Genomic DNA, 21316 nt, shown 5'->3' on the forward strand with positions numbered 1-21316 from the left:
GCTCGTAATCAATCACGAGCCCATTAGGGCCCAACCAATCCATCCCAATGATAACCTTAGATCCCCGCAAAGGGATCGACACCAAATCAATAGAGAACCTCTTGCTAAACATGTTTAGGACACACCCATGGAAAACCCTCGAAGCATTCAATGTTGGATTAGGTGTCTAAGCCCATAACTATAACTGGTACGTACTTGACCCGATAGTAGCGTGGTCCTTTTAGGTTGCCTTCACTAGAGCAATTTGATAGGATGGGCTTTTGAGAAAGAGGTTATTTATTAATATATTATAAGTATAATATATTAATTGAGAAATCATATTATTTAATTAGTATTGACCAAGAATTAATTTGGAATTAGTTTAGTGATCAAAATATACTGATTAAATATCTGGGGCCTGATTCAGTAAATCAATGATTCTTATAGTATGAGCTAATGATCCATGGTTGATTAGGATGGGCTAAACCAATATGATAGTCCATAGAGGTTAAAACCATGGAGCCTAAGAAATATGAAGGGTCATGGTGCATTAGGGTTTTCATGGATGAAACCCTAGTCCTTGCCACACTATAAAAGCAACCTCCTAGCCCTAAAATCGGTGCCCATGCATTTCATGAGAGTGATAACCGATTTTAAGCTAACTACCCTATTCTCTCAAGCCTCCTCTTGTATTTGATGTTTGTGACACATTAGAGGCATCACACTTGAGGTGCTAAAGCTTTCTAAGGCCAAGAACTACAAACTACATCAAGAGGTATTCATCTAACTTGGTTTTTATGTTGTATATCCTCTATTATATGCTAGTTAGGATGTATGCTTTGGAAAAATGAAATTGCATGTATAATTAGAGAAAACTTAGATCCAAAGCACCTAGGGTTGCATGTGCACCATAGGAGTGTTATAGTGCTTAAAACCCATCAGTGGTATCAGAGCCTAGGATTGTTTTCTGTTGTTGATGCTTGGTTATTTTTCAAAGCTGAAAAAAAATGATTTTCTGGCATCTGACTGATGAACTCGCCGAGTCCAATGATCTGAATCGACGAGTTCACTCACTAAAAGGGCAACTCGACGAATCCAGTTCATGCACTCGTCGAGTAGAGCCTTCTGTTTGCAGAATTTTGAGTTTTTGGCATGAATTGGATTAGGATCATTATCACAAACTGTTTTGTGTCATAAAATTTGTATATTCTGATTTGGTAATGATGATCCTCGTCCAATTAAAGGACAATTGTCAAATTTTAAGATAATAACATAATTATTTGTATTATTTGATATGAATTGCCTTGCTATATGAGTTAGATTAGATTAATGGTAATTTATATGATAATGTTGTTAAGTTAAAATTGATCTAGAATTATTCTTGAAGTGAGTTTTGTAACTTGTCCTCAAGTTATAAGTTATGGAAACCAAAAGTTTTGAAGAGTTACAAAACTTGCCCTCAAGTTTTGAAATTTGTAAAGTCTCACTTATGAAACATTTAATTCCAAACCTTAGAATTTTAAAAGTTTAAAATTCAACCTTTATACTATTATAATATTACAAGTATAATAATAATATATATGTATAAGACAAGTCAGTCTTACCGTTAGTAGGCCTCATTCACAAAGCCGGTCTATAAGGGGGTATAAGGTTACTGCCTATAAAATGGTGGTTTAATGGGTGTCCACTTTCACCCACCGCTTCCTTGACTGGTGGAGGGTCGTTAGCCGAACGGGTAGGATAGGACATTAATTCTCGGTATAAGTATAATGATAATTATATAAGTAACTAAATGTTTTATTAAATTCCCAATCTTAGTTACTTTAGGAAAAATGTGAAAATGATGCTATTCCATGAAATTGCACTTTGCACCTTGCTAAGTCGTTAGTGGAGCGTGTGTGGTTAACAGGCACACTAATTTGGGACTAGCAAGGGTGGAAAAGGGTAGCTTGATGTTAATCATAGATCAATGGAGCGTGTGTGGTTAACTGGCACATTGATTAAGTGATTTGTAACATTAAGAGTACCAAGCACATTTGCATGGTTATTCACACCTTGTTTGTGATCCTCGGTATCCCAGTCACAAACTTGAAGGGCATAATCGAGATTTAAACATGCCATTGAAAAGTTTAATGAATCTCAAAAGAATCTAGGAATTTCAATCCAATTTAAAACTTAATAATCATTTTCGTTTTTCATGGTGGAAATTGGTAATTCGTCATTTACCTACCTTCAAATATTTTGCAATTGGATTACGGCATCCCTCTTCCGAATTGTAAAATATTGTGTTGGGTCCTAGACATAATATTTCATTTGGGTGTTATATTAAGGACTTTTATATAATCTAAACTTGTTCTTTTCTTTTCAGATGTCTATCCCAAACAATGCTTCAGGCTCCAACCCTTCTAGCTCATTCTCCCTCATGAACTTGGTTAGGAGAACTATCTTCGATGGGTCAAACTTTAACGATTGGATTCAGAACATTCATATGGCCCTTCGTTACAAGGACAAGGAATATGTCCTCGATAAATAGTTGAAGGAGATTGATGAACAAACTGCTACTCCTGAACAAATCGAGGAATACATGGTTCATGAGAGGGACGCGACAAAGGTTCCGTGCATTATGATTGCTACCATGATTGTTGTGCTTGAAAAGTCTGATGAGGACTTCTGGCCCTTCGAAATGCACCAAGATTTGATGGAAAGGTACCATCAAAGTGCTCGGCAGGAAAGTTATGAGATCATTGCCTCCATGATCACAACCAAAATAAAGGATGGAGAGTCCATCACGGCCCACTTGCAAAAGATGCAGAGGTTTGTGGACCGCTTGCTGAAGTTGAATGTGAACTTTGATGAAGAGTTGGCTATTGGCATCATCCTACATTCATTACCTCCTTGTTATGATCAGTTCAGAATGACTTATCATCTGAACAAAGAGGAAGTCACTCTGAGAAAGCTTCAAGGCCTTCTAAGAACTGCAGAGAGCAATCTGAAAGGCAAGACTGTTGTACCTACTCCTACTACTGTTGCCCTTTTTCTGGCAATTGGACATGGGAAGGGGAAGAAGAGGAAGGATCCTTCTAAGAGCCACAAGGGAAAGGCTCTTGATGGATCCTCTTCCAGTGGGACCAAAGCTGGTTCTGCTAATCCCTCTACCAATCCAAAGGAAGCAGAGTGCTTCCATTGTCATGAAAAAGGGCACTGGAAACGAAGCTTCCCCAAATACTTGCAGGACATTAAGGATGGGAAGATAAAGCCCAACTTCGTAGGTATTTATACTATTCTATCTAATAACTCATCGCATGCTAATTCTTGGGTCCTTGATACAGGTTGTGGATTACACATTTGTTCTGATTTGTAGGGACTAAAAGGAAGTAGGGATGTGGAGAACGGGAAGATAAACTTAATCATGGGGAATAGGAAAGTGTCGCATGTGACCAAGAATTTAGTTTATTCTTTATTTCTTAGTAGTGGGTTAAATTTAGATTTGAATAATTGTTTTTACTCGTCGGATATGGCGAGAAACATTATTTCTTTTTATGGTTTGTATAAACAAGGCTTTAGATTTTCATTTGATAATGAAATTGGTTCTATAAATGCTTTCTATAATGGTTAATTTTATTTTAAAGCATTTCATTGTAATGATATATATTAAACTTAGATGGTTGTAGATAACTTAGGAAATAATGTGTTGAATATTGATTCGTCCAATGGTTTGGACAAGGAATGCTTGTGGCATTGTCGTCTTGGACATGTCAACAAGAAGCGCATAGCCCAACTCCAAAAGGATGGAGTCTTGGAGTCATTCGACTTAAAATCGGATGACACTTGCGAATCTTATTTGCTTGGAAAGATGACCAAATGACCCTTCACTGGTGCTTGTGAAAGGGGTGAAGGTCTCTTGGATCTCATACACACCGATGTGTGTGGACCCTTCAGATCCGCTACAAGGGATACTAACTGCTTCTATGTTACTTTTACTGATGATTACAACAGATATGGCTATATCTACTTAATCAAGCATAAGTCAGAAACCTTTGAAAAGTTCAAAGAGTTTAAGCAGGAAGTGGAGAATCAATTGGACAGGAAGAAAAAAATGCTTCGATCCGATCGAGGTGGTGAGTATCTTAGTATCGAGTTTCACGACTATCTTAAGGAATGTGGAATTGTTTCACAGTTGACGCCACCTAGGACACCGCAGTTGAATGGTGTGGCTGAGAGGCGAAATCGAACATTGTTGGACATGGTTCGTTCCATGATGAGTTGAGCTCTGTTACCTATCTCATTTTGGGGGTATGCTTTAGAGACTGCCACCCATATCCTTAATCTAGTCCCTACTAAGAAGTTTGCCAAAACACCTCACGAGATGTGGACAGGGAAGGTTCCCTAGATCACATCAAGGTTTGGGGTTGCGAGGTTTTCGTAAGACGAGAGACTCACGACAAGCTCCAACCTCGTAGTGAGCGATGTATTTTCATTGGCTACCCACAGAAATCCTTTGGATATCTCTTCTACAGATCGAGTGACAATGTTGTCTTAGTTGCAAGTAAAAGGGTTTTCCGAGAGAGAGAACTCATATGCCAAGAGGACAGTAGGAGGCAAATTGGCCTTGAAGAGCTTCAAGAGTTAAGTGATGAAGGAACTGAAAAGACTAGCAATCAACCCGAGGAGGAAACTCCTGTTGAACCTATTGACGAGTCATTACCTCTTCGACGTTCCTCTCGAGTTAGTATGGCACCGGAGTTTTATGGTTTCCATATTACTACTGAAGGTGATATGTTTATCAGTGATAGTACACTGGTAAATTTGGATGATCCATCTAACTACAAGGAAGCCATGGCAGGCCCCGAGTCTGCTAAATGGAAAGAGGCAATGGACAGCGAGATTCAGTCCATGTATGACAATAATGTTTGGAACTTGGTTGACAATGTACCAGGTCGCAAGACAGTCGGGTGCAAATGGATCTTCAAGAAGAAGACCGACATGGATGGGAAAATACACACATATAAGGCACGATTGGTTGTAAAGGGCTTTACTCAAACTCAGGGAGTTGACTATGATGAGACCTTCTCACCAGTAGCGAAGATTAAATCTATAAGGGTTATGTTAGCCATCGCTGCATTTCATGATTATGAAATATGGCAAATGGATGTCAAAACCGCTTTCCTTAATGGAAAGTTGGCTGAAGATGTTTACATGTGTCAGTTAGAGGGTTTTGTCAGTGCAAAGTACCCTAATAGAGTGTGTAAGCTTGAGAAATCCATCTACGGATTGAAACAAGCATCACGCAGATGGAATCTTTGTTTTGATGAGAAAGTCAAAGAGTTTGGTTTTTCGAGAAGCGAAGATGAGTCCTGTGTATATGTCAAAGCTAGTGGGAGTATAGTTAAATTTCTGGTATTGTATGTAGATGACATATTGCTCATAGGAAACGACATCCCAACCTTGAAGGAGGTTAAGTCCTGGCTTGGGAAGTGTTTCACTATGAAGGACCTTGGAGAAGCTGCCTATATTCTAGGGATAATGATATTGAGAAACAGGAGTAAAATACTAATCGGACTTACTCAAAGTACCTACTTGGACATGGTGTTGAAGCGTTTCAGCATAGAGAATTCCAAGAAAGGTGGCTTACCTATCCAGAGCAATACCAAACTGAGTAAGACTCAGAGTCCGAATACAGAGGCTGAGATAGCAGAGATGAGTCGAGTACCATATGCTTCCGCAGTTGGCTCAATCATGTATGCTATGACTTGTACTCGCCCTGATGTGGCCTTTGCTTTGAGCATGGTCAGCAAATATCAAGGGAATCCTGGTAAAGCTAACTGGACTGCAGTAAAGAACATTCTTAAGTACCTGCAGAGGACTAAGGACTGGGTCCTTACCCTCGGTGGGAGTGATGACCTGAGAGTGTCAGGGTATTGTGACGTCAGTTTTCAGACTGACAGAGATAATTTGCACTCTCAGTCGGGCTGGGTGTTTACCCTAAATGAAGGAACAGTAACATGAAAGAGTTCCAAGCAGGAGACTGTAGCTGATTCAACGTGTGAATCAGAGTACATAGCAGCGAGCGAAGCATCGAAAGAGGCGACATGGTTGAAAAACTTCATCGGAGACCTTGGACTTGTACCATCCATAAAGGAGCCTGTGGAAATATTCTGTGATAATGAAGGGGCGGTCGCCTTAACCAAGGAACCAAGAGATCATGGTAGATCCAGGCATATCAACAGAAAGTACCACTTCATAAGACATCTAGTAAAAGAAGGACTCCTCGTAGTTAGGAGGGTATCGTCAGAGGATAACCCTGGAGATCCCCTTATGAAGGGACTGAGTAGGGTTAAGCACTTGCAGCATGCTAAGAGTATCAGGCTGAAGGACGATATTAGTTTTACTGATTAGATAAATATTTAGAAACTTGTAATAGCTAAAATGTAATTGACATTTTATGATTGAATAAAAGGAGTTTTATTTATAAGTAAAGTTACTATCTTGTGTCAATTATTTACTATTGTTTCACTTTTGCATGTTTTGACTTCCGGAATAATAAGATTGTTCAAACAATCCACAGCCGAACATACTTTGGAAGTAGATTATGAGGTTAGAATGTCATGAATTGGCTTGTAGATTGTTTAAGGTGTTAGACATAGCAAAAGTATGCTACAACGTTCATGAGTTCTCTTGAAATAAGATTTGAGTATTGGATTAAACCCACGCTCACATGAATCACTTCATGGAATTTATCACGAGTGATTGTGAGACGATAATATCATATAGTCTTCAAACCAAGATATATGAGTTGTCGATTACGAGTTGGTTGTGCATTGATGATATGAAAACGCATCAGTAACTTGATGTTATAAAACGTATTGTTGTGCATGATTTAATAAGTAGTTAGTACAAGCATATAAGTCGAAGTTTATCTGTTCCTTTTATCCTAAGAGGATTAAAAACGATATCTTGGGCCCCTCGATGAATTTGTTTTGACTTATGTGTCGGGCCCGATCAGGACTGAATTGATGTGTTCAATTATGTTCTATGTCAGACAAATCGGAAATCGGGAAACAAACTGCAGGAAAATAAGTATGACTATGTTCCATGTATTTGTCTGCATGATATCTTGAAGAACAGAGGAATATATGCTCCCTTATCTAAAGGACGCGTCACTGACTAGGTCAGAGTTCGACAATGGCTTTTGAGAGCTACGATTGCTAATCGGATTTTGAAGTTGCATTGGCAGATATAGTTATTAGACTTATCCAAGTGGGAGACTGTTGGATTAGGTGTCTAAGCCCATAACTATAACTGGTATGTACTTGAACCGATAGTAGCATGGTCCTTTTGGGTTGCCTTCACCAGATCAATTTGATAGGATGGACTTTTGAGAAAGAGGTTACTTATTAATATATTATAAGTATAATATATTAATGAGAAATCATATTACTTAATTAGTATTGATCAAGAATTAATTTGGAATTAATTTAATGATAAAAAGAGACTGATTAAATATATGGGGACTGATTAAGTAAATCAATGATTCTTATAGTATGGGCTAAGGATCCATGGTTGATTAGGATGGGCTAAACCAATATGATAGTCTATGGAGGTTTAACCCATGGAGCCTAAGAAATATGAAGGGTCATGGTGCATTAGGGTTTGCATGGATAAAACCCTAGTCTTTTCACACTATAAAAGCAACCCCCTAGCCCTAAAATCGGTGCCCATGCATTTTATGAGAGTGATAGCATGATATCTCGTCTTCCTCATATCCTCATCCGCAACGTACTGTAGGACCAGCAATGCCCTCTCCCTGAATTTGGCGGTGATCTCTGCCACAGTCTCTGTAGTCTAGCGAAGGTCCTAGAACTCCCTCGCTAGTTGTTGCACCTCTATAGCTGGTGCAAACTGCCTCTGGAACCTCTAAAGAATGTCCTCCCATGTCATCTCTACCACCATGTTGTCTCCATGGCTCGGGTAACCTCCTCCCACCAGTCCCGAGCTCTGACCCTCAGTAAGCAGGACAGGTATCCCACATTTGCCCCCCATGGAAAAAGCCCATGCACTGAGCATTCTCAATGTTAGTGATCCAGTGACGGATAGTGATGGGGTCCTTAACCCCAAAGAACTTGGGCTCTCCACACGCCTTAAACTCCCAGAATGAGGGAGTTCGCGCCCCAGCCTGCCCTGCAGCAATCTTGGCTCGAAAAGACCTAATCCGCTCCTACATGATCTCCAAAATCCTATCCTTGACGGTACCAAAGATCACAGTGGTAGCGTCAAGAATACCGCCAGTAACGCCAGCTGCAATAAGCTCATGCAGCCTCTCATCTATCAGTTTTGGGCTAGAGCCAAAACCTGAACCCAGTCTAGAGCCAGAACCAGTACCACCTGATCCCAAATGAGTGACCACCATCCCCAAACTAGAACACAAGATATAAACAATCAGAAAACACTCGGGGGAATATCACAATATACATGCACCCTTAGATTCCTAGATCTACACTTGTCTAAGGTACAGGTCCTGTGCTTCCAGTAGTACGGGCCCAATACTACATTCCACACCTACCTTTACCTTCCTCAAGGTAGATACTGATTTCTCTAAGTTACCAAACTACAACCAAGAACAACATATTCTACACAACATACGTATCCTAGACTCTTCAAGGAACTCTCAACCCTCTCCATTAGCAGTTCCAAGAACCTCAATCAACATCGTTGGCTGCCCTATGCATGTAAGTTGTACACAAAATAGGATCACATAGACTATCGAATGAAGATTCTACCCTAAGTCCAGAACCAAACAAGGAACAAGAAATGAGGCTAAATCGATCATTCTAGGGCTATACAATCCTAAGCATATACAACTTTGAAAGCTTACACATAGCAAATAACTGATCCGATATCAATTCCATGTAATACATGGCATCAAATTCTATCGAGCTATAAGGCATCACGCAAATCAGGCAGTTCTATCATATAATTCATGAAGGTATCCTTAGGCCTAATCTAGCATGCAATTCACATATCAAGCATACTAATCACAATACATAAGTATGGATAACTTGGGAAACACTTACTTGAGATCGGTTGAATGCACACATTGCACTCCCCTCTTTCTTAAAAGAATCTTTTTCAAAATTTCAAGTTCTTTTTCTTATGAAAAGATTATCATTTCTTCAGTTTGATTTCTGACACACCCGAAAGTGTGCTTGAATCCCTCAAACCAAGGCTCTGATACCAACTTGTAACAACCCAAAAACCTGGATAAAAATCTTTCATTTCATAAACAATAGTTACATCCATCACATTGTTCCAAAAACCATCACATAACAATAATGTCAAATCATCATAGTACAATATCAAAAATGCGGAAAATGGTGAGGAGTGAATGATGCCCATCACATCGGAGCCTTCCCCTTAGTATCGGAAGTACCTAAAACCACAAATATAAACTATAAGCAAAATCTTAGTGAATTTCCCCAAAGTACCACATACCAAATATAAATAAAACAATGTCATGGGCAAAATCTTAGTGAATTTCCCCAAAGTACCACAATGTCATGGGCTCCGAATACTTAATCCTTACAGCCACTCGATTCAACTTTCAGATCTCGAACACTATGGGGTTCTAAGACATAAAGTTGGCAACTTTATGCCTTAGCATGTCTTAATGGAACCCAACATCCATTTTTGTCCAACAACGCTCACATTAAGGACTTAAATTCATGCATGGACTCAAATCAACCACCAAGACGATATTTTTATGCATCTAAACATCAAAGGGACTGAGATCCAACACTTCCAACGTCTGCATTTGACCAAAATCACAAAAGAACCCATGGGACCAAAATGAACTCATATACAAGCCCTAAACCCTAACAAACAAATGAATCATCAAGGTAAGAACTTTTTACCTTCAAAATCTTCCTAAGTTGATGTAGGCTATGGATCTAGAAGCTCAACCTCAATAAATGCTGGGTCACCAAGTTCTTCTTCTTGAAAATACACCAAAAATGCCAAAAAAAGTCACTTCCAAGCTCAAGAACACTCAAAAGGTTAAACTAGGGTTTAATGGGACGTGAATAGTAGTGGAGGCTGATGAGGGTGATTGTCCAAAGGCCATAATGATGCTAAAATAGGGCTCATGCCATAAAAATTAGGGTTTAGTCTTTGGTTGCGTATGCCCTGCATACACCACGTACGCCCAACATACGTGGTTAATCTTCCCGATCCAATGCGCGCATGTACGTTAATCGTACCAAAATGTACACCCAGCGTACGAGGGGTTCATTTTCGCAAAATATTTTAAACTTCAAGGACCAAAGAGGAAAATACCTGGAATCGAATGTTACATTCAGAATTTTATTCTTGAATGAACTTTTTCTTTGTAGTTCCACTAGGTGATGGCCTTCCTGTTCTTCGATACACTTTCTTTCCTCGAGTTTGATCTTCCACTACCCTCACTCTGTCTGTTGGACTTCCTTCCTCTTTCCCCAATACTAAGAAGATTGTTAAAGGATTCTCTAACACTTTGCGTGCGCACTTTCTCACCCAAGATTAAATCATGTATGCCTTTGAATGTCATCTTAGACCCTCCAACAAAGTTTCTAACTCTTCTCACTGTTCCAGACCAACTTTCACGTAATGATGATAATATTAGTATTGATGTGACTCATCTTCTGTAATACTCGGTTCCTGGTATGTATTACATTTAATTGTATGATTTTACCCTGGGACTCGGTGAGTTGGAGGCCCAACTCGTCGAGTAGACTAGACTCTTGGACGCGGGTTTTAAAGTGACCTACTCGGCGAGTCGGGAGCCCGACTCGGCGAGTAGGACAATCTGGATGAAACCCTAATATTTAGGGTTTGCATCCTATTTAAACTCCTTATCGTGTACCAAACCCAGCCTCCATCGTCCCTCCTAATCCATAAAAGCCGTAACTCGAAACCTTAATCATTTATTGAGTGTTCTTGAGCTTTTTTGTGCCATTTGTGTGTATTTGAAGTTTAAGAAGGAGAAGGAAGCTTGAGAGGCCAAGAGGAAGCAAGAAGATCCAGAGGTTTTGGCACATTTCAAGCTCATTTGAGGTATAAAGCTGAAACCTTGGCCATTTATCTCTTAGATCTCTAGTTAGGGCTCATTTCTACCTTTTCTAAGCCTTAGAAGTGCCATATTCGGGATTTTGTGGTTATAAAGGGGCATGACTTCAGATCTGGGACCATTAAGGGTTCTTACGGCATAAAGGTGCCAACTTTATTGCCATAAGAGCCCAATGCATCTTGTAGACTCCATTTTAGGGCCATTTGAGTCAAATACCCTATGCATAAACGTCAAGTTTGTAACTTTATGTGTATTATGGACCCTAGGAGGCCAGATCTATGTTTTGGATGTGTTAAACCCGACTGAAATCAACAGTATAGACATGGACTTTGGGGGACTCGGCGAGTCGTTCTTGGGACTCGACGAGTCGGGGTATGGTTCCCCAACCCTTTTCTGCTTGGATCGAACTGGTTGAGTCTAAAAGAGTACTCAACATAACAGATGTGAAATTGGACCTGGATATCATGGGACTCGGCGAGTTCAAGAATAGAACTCGGCGAGTTCAAGTCATGTCCCAACTGCATCAAGACGTACTCGACGAGTTCATAAGGAACTCAGCGAGTTCATGGCTAAATATGCCTTCATGCATGAAGAAGGACTCGACGAGTTCAAGGATGAACTCGGCGAGTCAGTTGTTGCAGCTCCAGACTTTGCATGAAGTAGAACTCAACGAGTGCGTGTAAGACTCGGCGAGTAGGATCAATGTCTTAGTATTTTGAGGATTTGGGGACGCGGCGAGTTGCTGGGTCAACTCGGCGAGTTGAGTCAACCAAACGTTGACTTTAACCCAGAGTTGACTTTGACCAAGGTGTTGACCTTGACTTTGGCTTTTACCTGAGCAACCCTTGTAGAGGTAGAGAGTATGTAATGGTAGATTAAGGAAGGTTGTTACGTGTAGGAATTGAGAGGAGTTGATCCCGTCAGCAAGGATAGTTCAGACACTTCACGACATCAAGGTGAGTTACCTTCCAGTCTCAGTGGGTCTACGGCCACAATGTCGGCCCACTAGTAGGAGTTGGTTTTTAGATGGTTGTCTTTTTGGTAATTATCTAGGTTTCCTACTACCTGATATGTTTTATGTGATTAGCATGATGTATTGTATGTTATAGTGGTAGTAGGGGGATTCGTCCCGGTTACCGGTTGAAAGATACCGAAGGGGTCGTCAGAACCCACGCATGTCTAGTAGTATGTTCATGATATGTTCTTATGTGGTAGTGGTAGGGGTGATATAGTCCCCGATTACCGGTTGAATGATACCGAAGGGGAGGTCAGCTCCCGATTACCGGTTGGAAGATACCGAAGGGCAGGTCAGCTCCCGGCTACCGGTTGAAAGATACCGAAGGGAAGTCCAGCTTCTGATTATGCCAGTCAGATACCGGTTGAAAGATACCGAGGGATAGGCAGTATATGTTTATGGTATGTGGTGTGATGGGGGAACTCATTAAGCTTCGTGCTTACAGTTTTCAGTTTTGTTTTAGGTACCTCTTCAGCGAAGGGGAAGAAGCCGGCATGGTAGCAGCGCATCGCAGACACACGATTTTTCCGTATATGAGATTTCTAGGATTTGTACTCTGACATTGTTTTATCATGATATGACTTGACTAGTGCTACTCTGGTTTTGATATGAATTGATACTATGGTTGTTTTCAGACAATTGGTTTTATAAGTTATATTTTTTAAAATGAAAATTTTTGGTCATGATTTTTGGGATGTTACAAGCTGTAGTGATTATAGGCATGGTTTGGCATGCGAATTAAAGATTGCACAATGAACATGGTGATTTGGGTGTTCAATAGATGTATTGAATATGTATTGTGTTACAAAAAAGGACATAGATCTACATCTACATAAATAACACACACTCACACACTCAACTTTTACACCTCTCAAGCACACATCTACAAGTTGACTAAACTCACCTTATATAGAGGTGTTTACATGTCTCTCTCTCACTCTCTATCTCATGTCAAAAGGCTAATGTACCACATGCAAGTGCGTTTTACAAAAGTCAACACATTACAAAGTCATTCATGGAAAACTTTGCACCCCAACATTCTCCCCCTCAAAGTTAGGAATTGATGACCCACTTCAAATCTTCTAAAATCGAGCAACTACGCGATCCGAGCCTCAAGGGTGACACGTATCGAAATGAACTTCAAATCTTCAATTCTTTCATGATTCTTCAATTTGGGCTCTAGGGTTTGAGACCATACAAACCGAGCATCAACGAATGATCACGAGCTTCTCAAACTCCAAATTGATCACCCAAAAGTTGAGCATAAAAACACACCCCAAAAATCATCAATAAAACCAAACCCATTTCGAAACGAAATCACTTCCAAACTTCCAATTGCATCATTTCGTGTACTTCAAAAATTCAAGGTCACTTCGGTCTTCAAATCCGCATAATATGAAAATTTTAAGTTCGAATTTCAATATAAATTTCTCCCCCTTTTTATAATCGAAATTTGATTATAAAACCTTCAAGGAAAGAGAACGTGCTATATTCGGAATTTTTCGTGTCAAAACTCCCCCTTAACATGTGGCATAAACTTTGTGCTTCAATCCGGAAAACCCAAAAAAATTTCAATTTTTAGCTTCGTTCACGGACCGCCTTTGACAAAATTTCTCAAAAATGGGTAGAAATTGTCAATTTCAAAATTATGCAGTGACCAGGTGCTCCCAAAACAGCCAAAAATGCAAAACTCTCCCCCTTTTCCAAAGCTGGGTAGAAATCGTCAATTTGCATAAACTGCAGGGGCCTGAAATGCCTTTTCTTCAATTTCTCAAAAAATCAGTCCATTTTCGAATTTGCGCAAAAACTGCCAAACTTTCGAAACTTTAATGACTGATTTCGAAAATTCTGCTTTTTGTCCTCCAAACATACAAAAAATACCCCAATTGACGAAGTTGGACAAAAACTGCCAAACATTCGAAAGTATAGGGACTGCTTACCGAAACTCGTCCTCCTTTCTTCAAAACTAACGAAAAATTGCCTATTTGTACGAAAGTTTTAAAATGTGTCAAACTGTCGAAACTTTAAGGGCCATTTACGAAACTTTTAAGCTTTCTTCTTCCCCAACTCATTTTAACGAAAAAATTCACAGGCAACGTACGAAACTTCATCCCTTCGTACGAAATCCTCAGCACCATATCAACGATTTTTTTTCTCGTTCGTTAGTTTCAATCACCAAACCATATCCCATTCTAACGAAAAATTTTCCAACACCATTTTAACAAAAATGAAGGCATTCGAAGCCTCTGAATCTTGTCTGAACCATTTGTATTTACTCACTGAATTAAAATTTCGTTATAACTAGTTCTTCCCAAAATCATCGACATCAACAGATTAACAAGCAAGCCTTCGTTTTTATCTGAGAAACCAACATCATCGCTTTGCCAATCAATCATTTGATTATTCGTTCACAATCCAAGGTCCGTTCGTCCCCAAACCATCCTTTCATATAACGAAATCCACAACTCCAAATATTCGTTCTTTAACCCCAAAATCGATTCCATAACTCAGTCCAAATCACGATTCCAAACATTCGACTGTAAAATCAACCCAATAACAAGACTTCGTTCTTTGACAATCGAATCATCCAATTTCTAGAATTCGCTTTTATCATTCTAATCACGAACTCAGCGAATAATCGACTCCAAATCTGCAATCATCAAATGCAAACCAAACTCGACCATCAACAGTCGATAATTGACTCTAACCCAAACAACAGTTGGATTCGATCTCCAAGATCACTATACTAACAACGAACTCCAAATCTTGATCTCAGCTTCCCATTCGACAACAAACCATTCAAACCCATATTGACCTTCGTTAACTGATTCTGACTTTTCCAACTTTTCCTTTGACTATTCCAAATTTGTCTTTGACAATCGAACACAATTACAGTCGAATATGGATGCTAAGTATCAAATATCAACCTTAAGAAGTTTGATTCCCAGCACGTCAAGTCGATGTGAAAAAAATTAAGATTTCCATTCCAAAAATCAAATTCATTCACAAATCAATTCTTAAAATCAGTTGATTCAACTAAAATCGATTCTATACACATCTGATTCTCTTTCGATTTCAAATTATGGATTCATAAGAATCAAACTTTGACTTTTCTTGTTTGACTCTTCATCTATCTTCAAAAACTTCATTTGACTAGCCAAGAACAGATTCAATCATCGATTCAATCATTAAGCATGAAGAATCGATATCATCATTCAAGTCGATTTCGATTATCAACAAATCAAATTGATATGGAATTCAGAAGATACGAGATAAACAGATTTGAAGATACGATCACGAAACAAAATTGGATTGAATCACTAATCAGTCAATTCTTGATGTTTTACGAAGAATGTAAATCATAGTGAATATTAATCTTGAATCGAATAAGTAGATGGAACAAACAGATCAATTACACTCGAGAAATATATAAAAAAAAAAGAAATCGGAGGAAATTAACCTGTATCATGAATTGGGCTTCAGATGAACAGTACTCGAAAACTTTTATGGGCTCAAACAATCATGAACAGTATTCGAATTTTGATTTTGGGCCCAAAATACGTGAATAGTAACAGATAATGAAATTTGGATCAATTTTGGCTCATGAACATTGAACAGTAACTTCGAATATATTTTGGAATTTTATTTTTATTTATGAACTTTTGATCTAATCAACAATAAATGGATCAATCAATGGGGTGAAAACGAATTTTGATCCATTGAGACAAAACGACCAAACAATCAAGAATGCAACGCACGAATTCAATGAGATTAAGAGAGATCATAGAGAGACTCACCATAAATGCTCCAATTGTGATGATTGTAGCCAAACCGAGAATCGTTCTTCAAAAAATCACGTTGATCATTGAAGACCCGCTCTGATACCAATTGTAGTGATTATAGAACATGGTTTGGCATGCAGAATTAAAGATTGCACAATGAACATGGTGATTTGGGTGTTCAAGAGATGTATTGAATATGTATTGTGTTACAAAAAGGGACATAGATGTACATCTACATAAATAACACACACTCACACACTCAACTTTTACACCTCTCAAGCACACCTCTACTAGTGGACTAAACCCACCTTATATAGAGGTGTTTACATGTCTCTCTCTCACTCTCTATCTCATGTCAAAAGGCTACTGTACCACATGCAAGTGGGTTTTACACAAGTCAACACATTACAAAGTCATTCATGGAAAACTTTGCACCCCAACACAAGTTGGTATCAGAGCCTTGGTTTGAGGGATTTGGGCACACCTTCGGGGGTGTCTGGACTCAAATCGAGGGTTTGAAAGATTTTTATAACGAAATAATTTTTCTAAAATTTAAAATAAGGAGTTTTAAGAAATAATAAGGTGTGTGATGCGTGCGACCGGCCGAGCTCAAGTAAGTTTCCCCAAGATACCCATACATGTTATGTTATGATGTGATATGATTATGAGAATCGCATGCTAGATTAGGGCTAAGGATCTAGGAATGATGCCTTATATGCTTGTTGCCCTTGTATGAGAACTGCATGGTAGATTAGGGCTAAGGATCTAGGAAGATACCTTATGTGCCCGCTATATGTGCCTATTGAATTATATGCTAGAGTTGATTAATCAGAAATATGATGGCCTGAATAGGATATTCTTGGTATGGTTACTCAATGCTCCAATGATGCTTGCTTTGTGCTTTTAGGAGTTCTATTTATCTTTAGCTAACTAGTAAAAGAATACGTTAAGTTACATATTGCGAGGACTAAATAATTTCAGAAGGTTAGGTCCATCCCTATTGTGCAGCTCTTGTCTGAGTCCAACCGTTCTAGGGCAAGGCCTCTCATTCGAAGAATTATCTGGTCTTAGCGATATGTAATGGTATTCGCAAGCTAGTTAGGTAAAGGAGGCAGGAATTCCTTATGCAGCTGATGGCGGAGAGTAGGTCAGAGAGTTACCCTAGGGTAAGCCTAGGATGAGATTAGTGCAGAGAGCAGTAGTAGTAGAAGGGACTTGGTAAAGTCAAGGCAATCCTTGAGGAAAGTACGGATAGATGTGGAAGGTAGTATGGGCCCGTACTACTGAAAGCAGAGGATCCGTACTCGAGTCAAGGAGGGTCGAGATGGAACTAGGGAACTTGTAGTGTGTGAGATCTCTCGAGGTTATGTATGACCCTGACAATTATGTGTTTTGTTTCAGAATGGTGATGATTATACGACATGGAGGAGAAGGAGGTTCAGGGTTAGGATCAGGCTCAGGATCATGTAACAACCGGATTTCCAGGGACATGATTGTGTATGTTAATCTTGAGATTTGAGGAGGGACTCGATGAGTTGAGGGACCAACTTGTCGAGTCGAGTCAAGATTGTCGCGTGGATTTAATGAGCGGACTCGACGAGTCCAAGGATGGACTCTCCGAGTAGGTACTGGGCAGAGAAAACCCTAAGTTCCGGGGTTGGAGCCTATTTAAAGGAACTTATGACCTTGGGTGCGCCTCATATCTCCTGTGAGAAACCCTAAATCGCCATTGGAGCCAAGGAAGAGTTCTTGTGATGAAATCAAGTAATTTTGGTGTGGTTTTCAAATGAAGTGAAGGGATTCAGCTTGAAGGACCAAAGGAAGTTGTTATTCTGAGACATCTAAGCAAGGATCTCCATTTTGAGGTAGTATTTCGCCCCTTCCTTCTGTTTTTGTGTAAAATCCTTGAATGTAGGGTTTTCTTTACCCTTTCTTGGATTGTATATGATGCATATGAAGTCCCAATGTGGAATAAGCTTTAGATCTGGACCTTAAGAGGTCCAGAGAGTCCCAATCTTCCAGCTTTATGCAGTCCCTTTGGGGTTATGGATCTAGGTTGCCATTTTAGGAGTTATTTCTTCATATAAGGGCATAAGAAGGTTGCATGAGCTTAAAGATTGAACCTTTACGTGATTATTGGGTGTAAGAAGGTCAGATCTATAAGTTAGAGAAACAGATCTGACCTCAGAAGGTCTTTTGAGTGTTGCCATGGAGGGAACTCGCCGAGTCCATATGGGGACTCGACGAGTCGAGTCGGGTTGCCCCGCGATTCGTGAACAGTGGTAACCCGTCGAGTGAAAGGTTAACTCGACGAGTCGAGTGAGGCTTTTGAGGATTCAGAGGACACGCATGGACTCGCCGAGTCACTCGAGTGCACTCGAGGAGTCTGGTCAAAGTTTGACCGTTGACTAGAGTTAACTTCAGTTGACCTTGGGGTTTGGTCAAGCTGATTCAAGAGAGGTCAGAGAAGGGTAGAATGGTCTTCTACCTATTATTAGGGATGAGAACATGAGAGGATTTTGATTAGAGATGTTATCATTTTAATAGGAGGAGGCTAGGTCGGATTATCAAGCACGAGAGGGTATCCGACATCATGTGAGGTGAGTCTTCTCACTATACTTTACCTTGAGTGGTAAGTAGAGTTATGTGACAGAGTATCTTGTATGCTATGTATGTGATGTGTTGCACTACATTATTTCTATGTGATTTATGTTGTGTGTATTCCAGAGTTTATAGAGTTAGGACCGGAAGGTCCACAGAGCTAGGACCAGAGGGTCCACAGAGTTAGGGCCAGTAGGCCCACAAAGTTATAGCCTCGAGTGGCTAATATGTGTTATATGTGGTATTTTGGGGAACTCACTAAGCTTCGTGCTTACCGTGTTATGTGTTATGTGTTTCAGGTATCTCAGAGGATCTCGGGAAGGCACCGGCTTGATTGTACACACCAGAGAGAGAGAGTTATGTTTTGAGGATCCTGGATTACTAATGGAGTTGTGTTTGTAATTTGATTAAACGAGATTTCTATATAATATGCTATGAAAAGTATGCGATTTTAGAATGAAAATTTTGTTTGAAAAATTACGGTGTTACAGATCAGGTTCAGGATCAGGTGTCGAGTCAGTTGATGAGGGACTATGGGATTTCATTACTTCTGAGATCACTAGAGGCATACTTGAGTTGACCCAGGGTCAATCAAGGAAGGGATTATTGAGTTGATGGAGGATCGCCTCAGGGCGTTTAGGAGTGACTGGGTGGCTAGCCAGTCAAGGGCGCGCACACTGTCCTTTAAGGACTTCAGGGGATGCAGTGCACCAGACTTCCACGGGGTGAAGGACCCTATTGCTGCCAGGAGATGGATTGCAGATATGGATTCTGCTCAGTTGACTAGCTTCTGCCCTGAGGGGTCGCAGGTTCGATATGCTGCTGGGTGTTTGAGGGACAGGGCTAGAGATTGGTGGGGGTCAGTTGGTGATTCCTTTGGAGCCTCAATCGTTGAGGCTATGACCTGGTCGGACTTTGTAACCAGGTTTAGGGCTGAGTTTGCACCGGCTGTGGAGCTTCAGCAGCTGGCCAGGGAGTTTCTAGACATGAGACAAACTACTGAGACGGTGTCGGAGATTACCGCCAAGTTTCGGGAGAGGGCCTTACTGGTGCCTCAGTATGCAGGAGATGAGGAGATGCGGAAGACCCGCTACCATGATATGTTGAGAGCTGATATCCAGGAGCATGTCAGCTACTCAGCAAGCCCGACCCTGGATTCTATGATCGCCAGGGAGAGGGATATTTATTTGGAGCACCTCAGGAAGAAGAAGGCAGAGGAGGGGCAGGTTACTGGATCTTCGGGGAAGAAGCCCAAGGGATTCGACTCTAGGTCGAAGGGACATCAAGGTCGGAGCCGTTGTGCGAAATGCGGCAGGTCACATGAGGGAGTTTGCCGTACTGGGTCGGGATCAGGCTGATATAAGTGCGGCAAGATTGGGCACTTTGGTAGGGATTGTACTGCCCTACCCCCACCTTTCAGACATCAGACCTGATTTGCTTTCATTACAATTAGAAGGGCCATAAAAAGTCCAACTGCCCAAGATTGACAGCAGCAGCGCCAGTGACGGCGCCAGCTCCAGCGACCCTGCGGATTACTGATGGCCGGCAGGGCAAGTCGGAGGCTCCAGTGGTGAAGAGCCAAGCCTTCCAGTTGAATACCGAGGAGGTACGCGCCGTACCCGATGTGGTGACAGGATCGTTCCATGTGAACGGCATCCCAGTTCAGGTGTTGTTCGATTCGGGTACTACCCGATCATTTGTCTCTCTTGCACTTAGCAAGAGGTTCCCTGAGTCTTCGGGCATGTTGGATTGCCCTCTAGAGGTTGAGATTGCTGACGACTGATCAGTTCGAGCATCAGAGGTTTTCATAGATTGTGTTTTGAGGTTTTTCGAGGGGCGCTACCTGGTAGACTTGGTTCCCATACCATTGCGTGGGAATAAGGTTATCATTGGTATGGACTGGTTGAGCCCTAATGGGGCTGTGATTGACTGCGTGCAGCAGTTGGTACGTGTCAGGACCCCAAGTGGGGGAGAGCTGGTGATTCAGGGCGAGAGGCCACAACGCGGACCAGCTTTATCCTCAGCAGCGAGGGCTAGGCGCTACCTTCAGCAGGGTTGCACCGGATATGTCACCTACGTCATGGATACCCGAGAGGAGGGCAAGGCGACTGTGAGCGATGTGCCAGTGGTGCAAGAGTACCCGGATGTCTTTCCAGAGGTGTTGCCTGGAATACCTCCAGAGCGGCAGGTGGAGTTTAGGATCGATCTGGTCCCCGGTGCGGCTCCGATAGCCAAGGCACCGTATCGGTTGGCTCCTCCCGAGATGCAAGAGTTGTCTACACAGCTGCAGGTGCTGTTCGACAAGGGAATCATCAGACACAGTAGATCACCCTGGGGAGCCCTGATTATGTTCGTGAAGAAGAAGGATGGGTCGCATCGGATGTGTATAGATTACCGGGAGCTAAACAAGGTAACGGTGAAGAACCGTTACCCACTCCCGATGATTGATGATCTCTTTTACCAGCTACATGGGGCATCTTGGTTTTCCAAGATAGATTTACGTTCATGCTACCATCAGATGAGGGTCAGAGACGAGGATGTACAGAAGAATGCGTTCTGGACTCGCTATGGCCACTATGAGTTCATGGTGATGCCCTTCGGGACTCACGAGGCGAACTACCTGACGCGTGATTTGGAGTTGGGGGCGGTCATCTTCGCCCTCAAGATTTAGCGACATTACGTCTATGGGGTCCGTTGTACCATTTAGAAGGATCACAAGAGTCTGAGGTACCTCATAGATCAGCCGAATCTGAACATGAGGCAGCGTCGGTGGCTAGATGTGGTGAAGGATTACGACTGCGAGATCCTCTACCACCCAGGGAAGGCCAATGTTATGGCCGA

Source organism: Lactuca virosa, chromosome 9, assembly GCF_052849685.1.
Source record: "Lactuca virosa cultivar CGN04683 chromosome 9, Lactuca_virosa_CGN04683_v6, whole genome shotgun sequence".
In the NCBI taxonomy this organism is placed as follows: domain Eukaryota; kingdom Viridiplantae; phylum Streptophyta; class Magnoliopsida; order Asterales; family Asteraceae; genus Lactuca; species Lactuca virosa.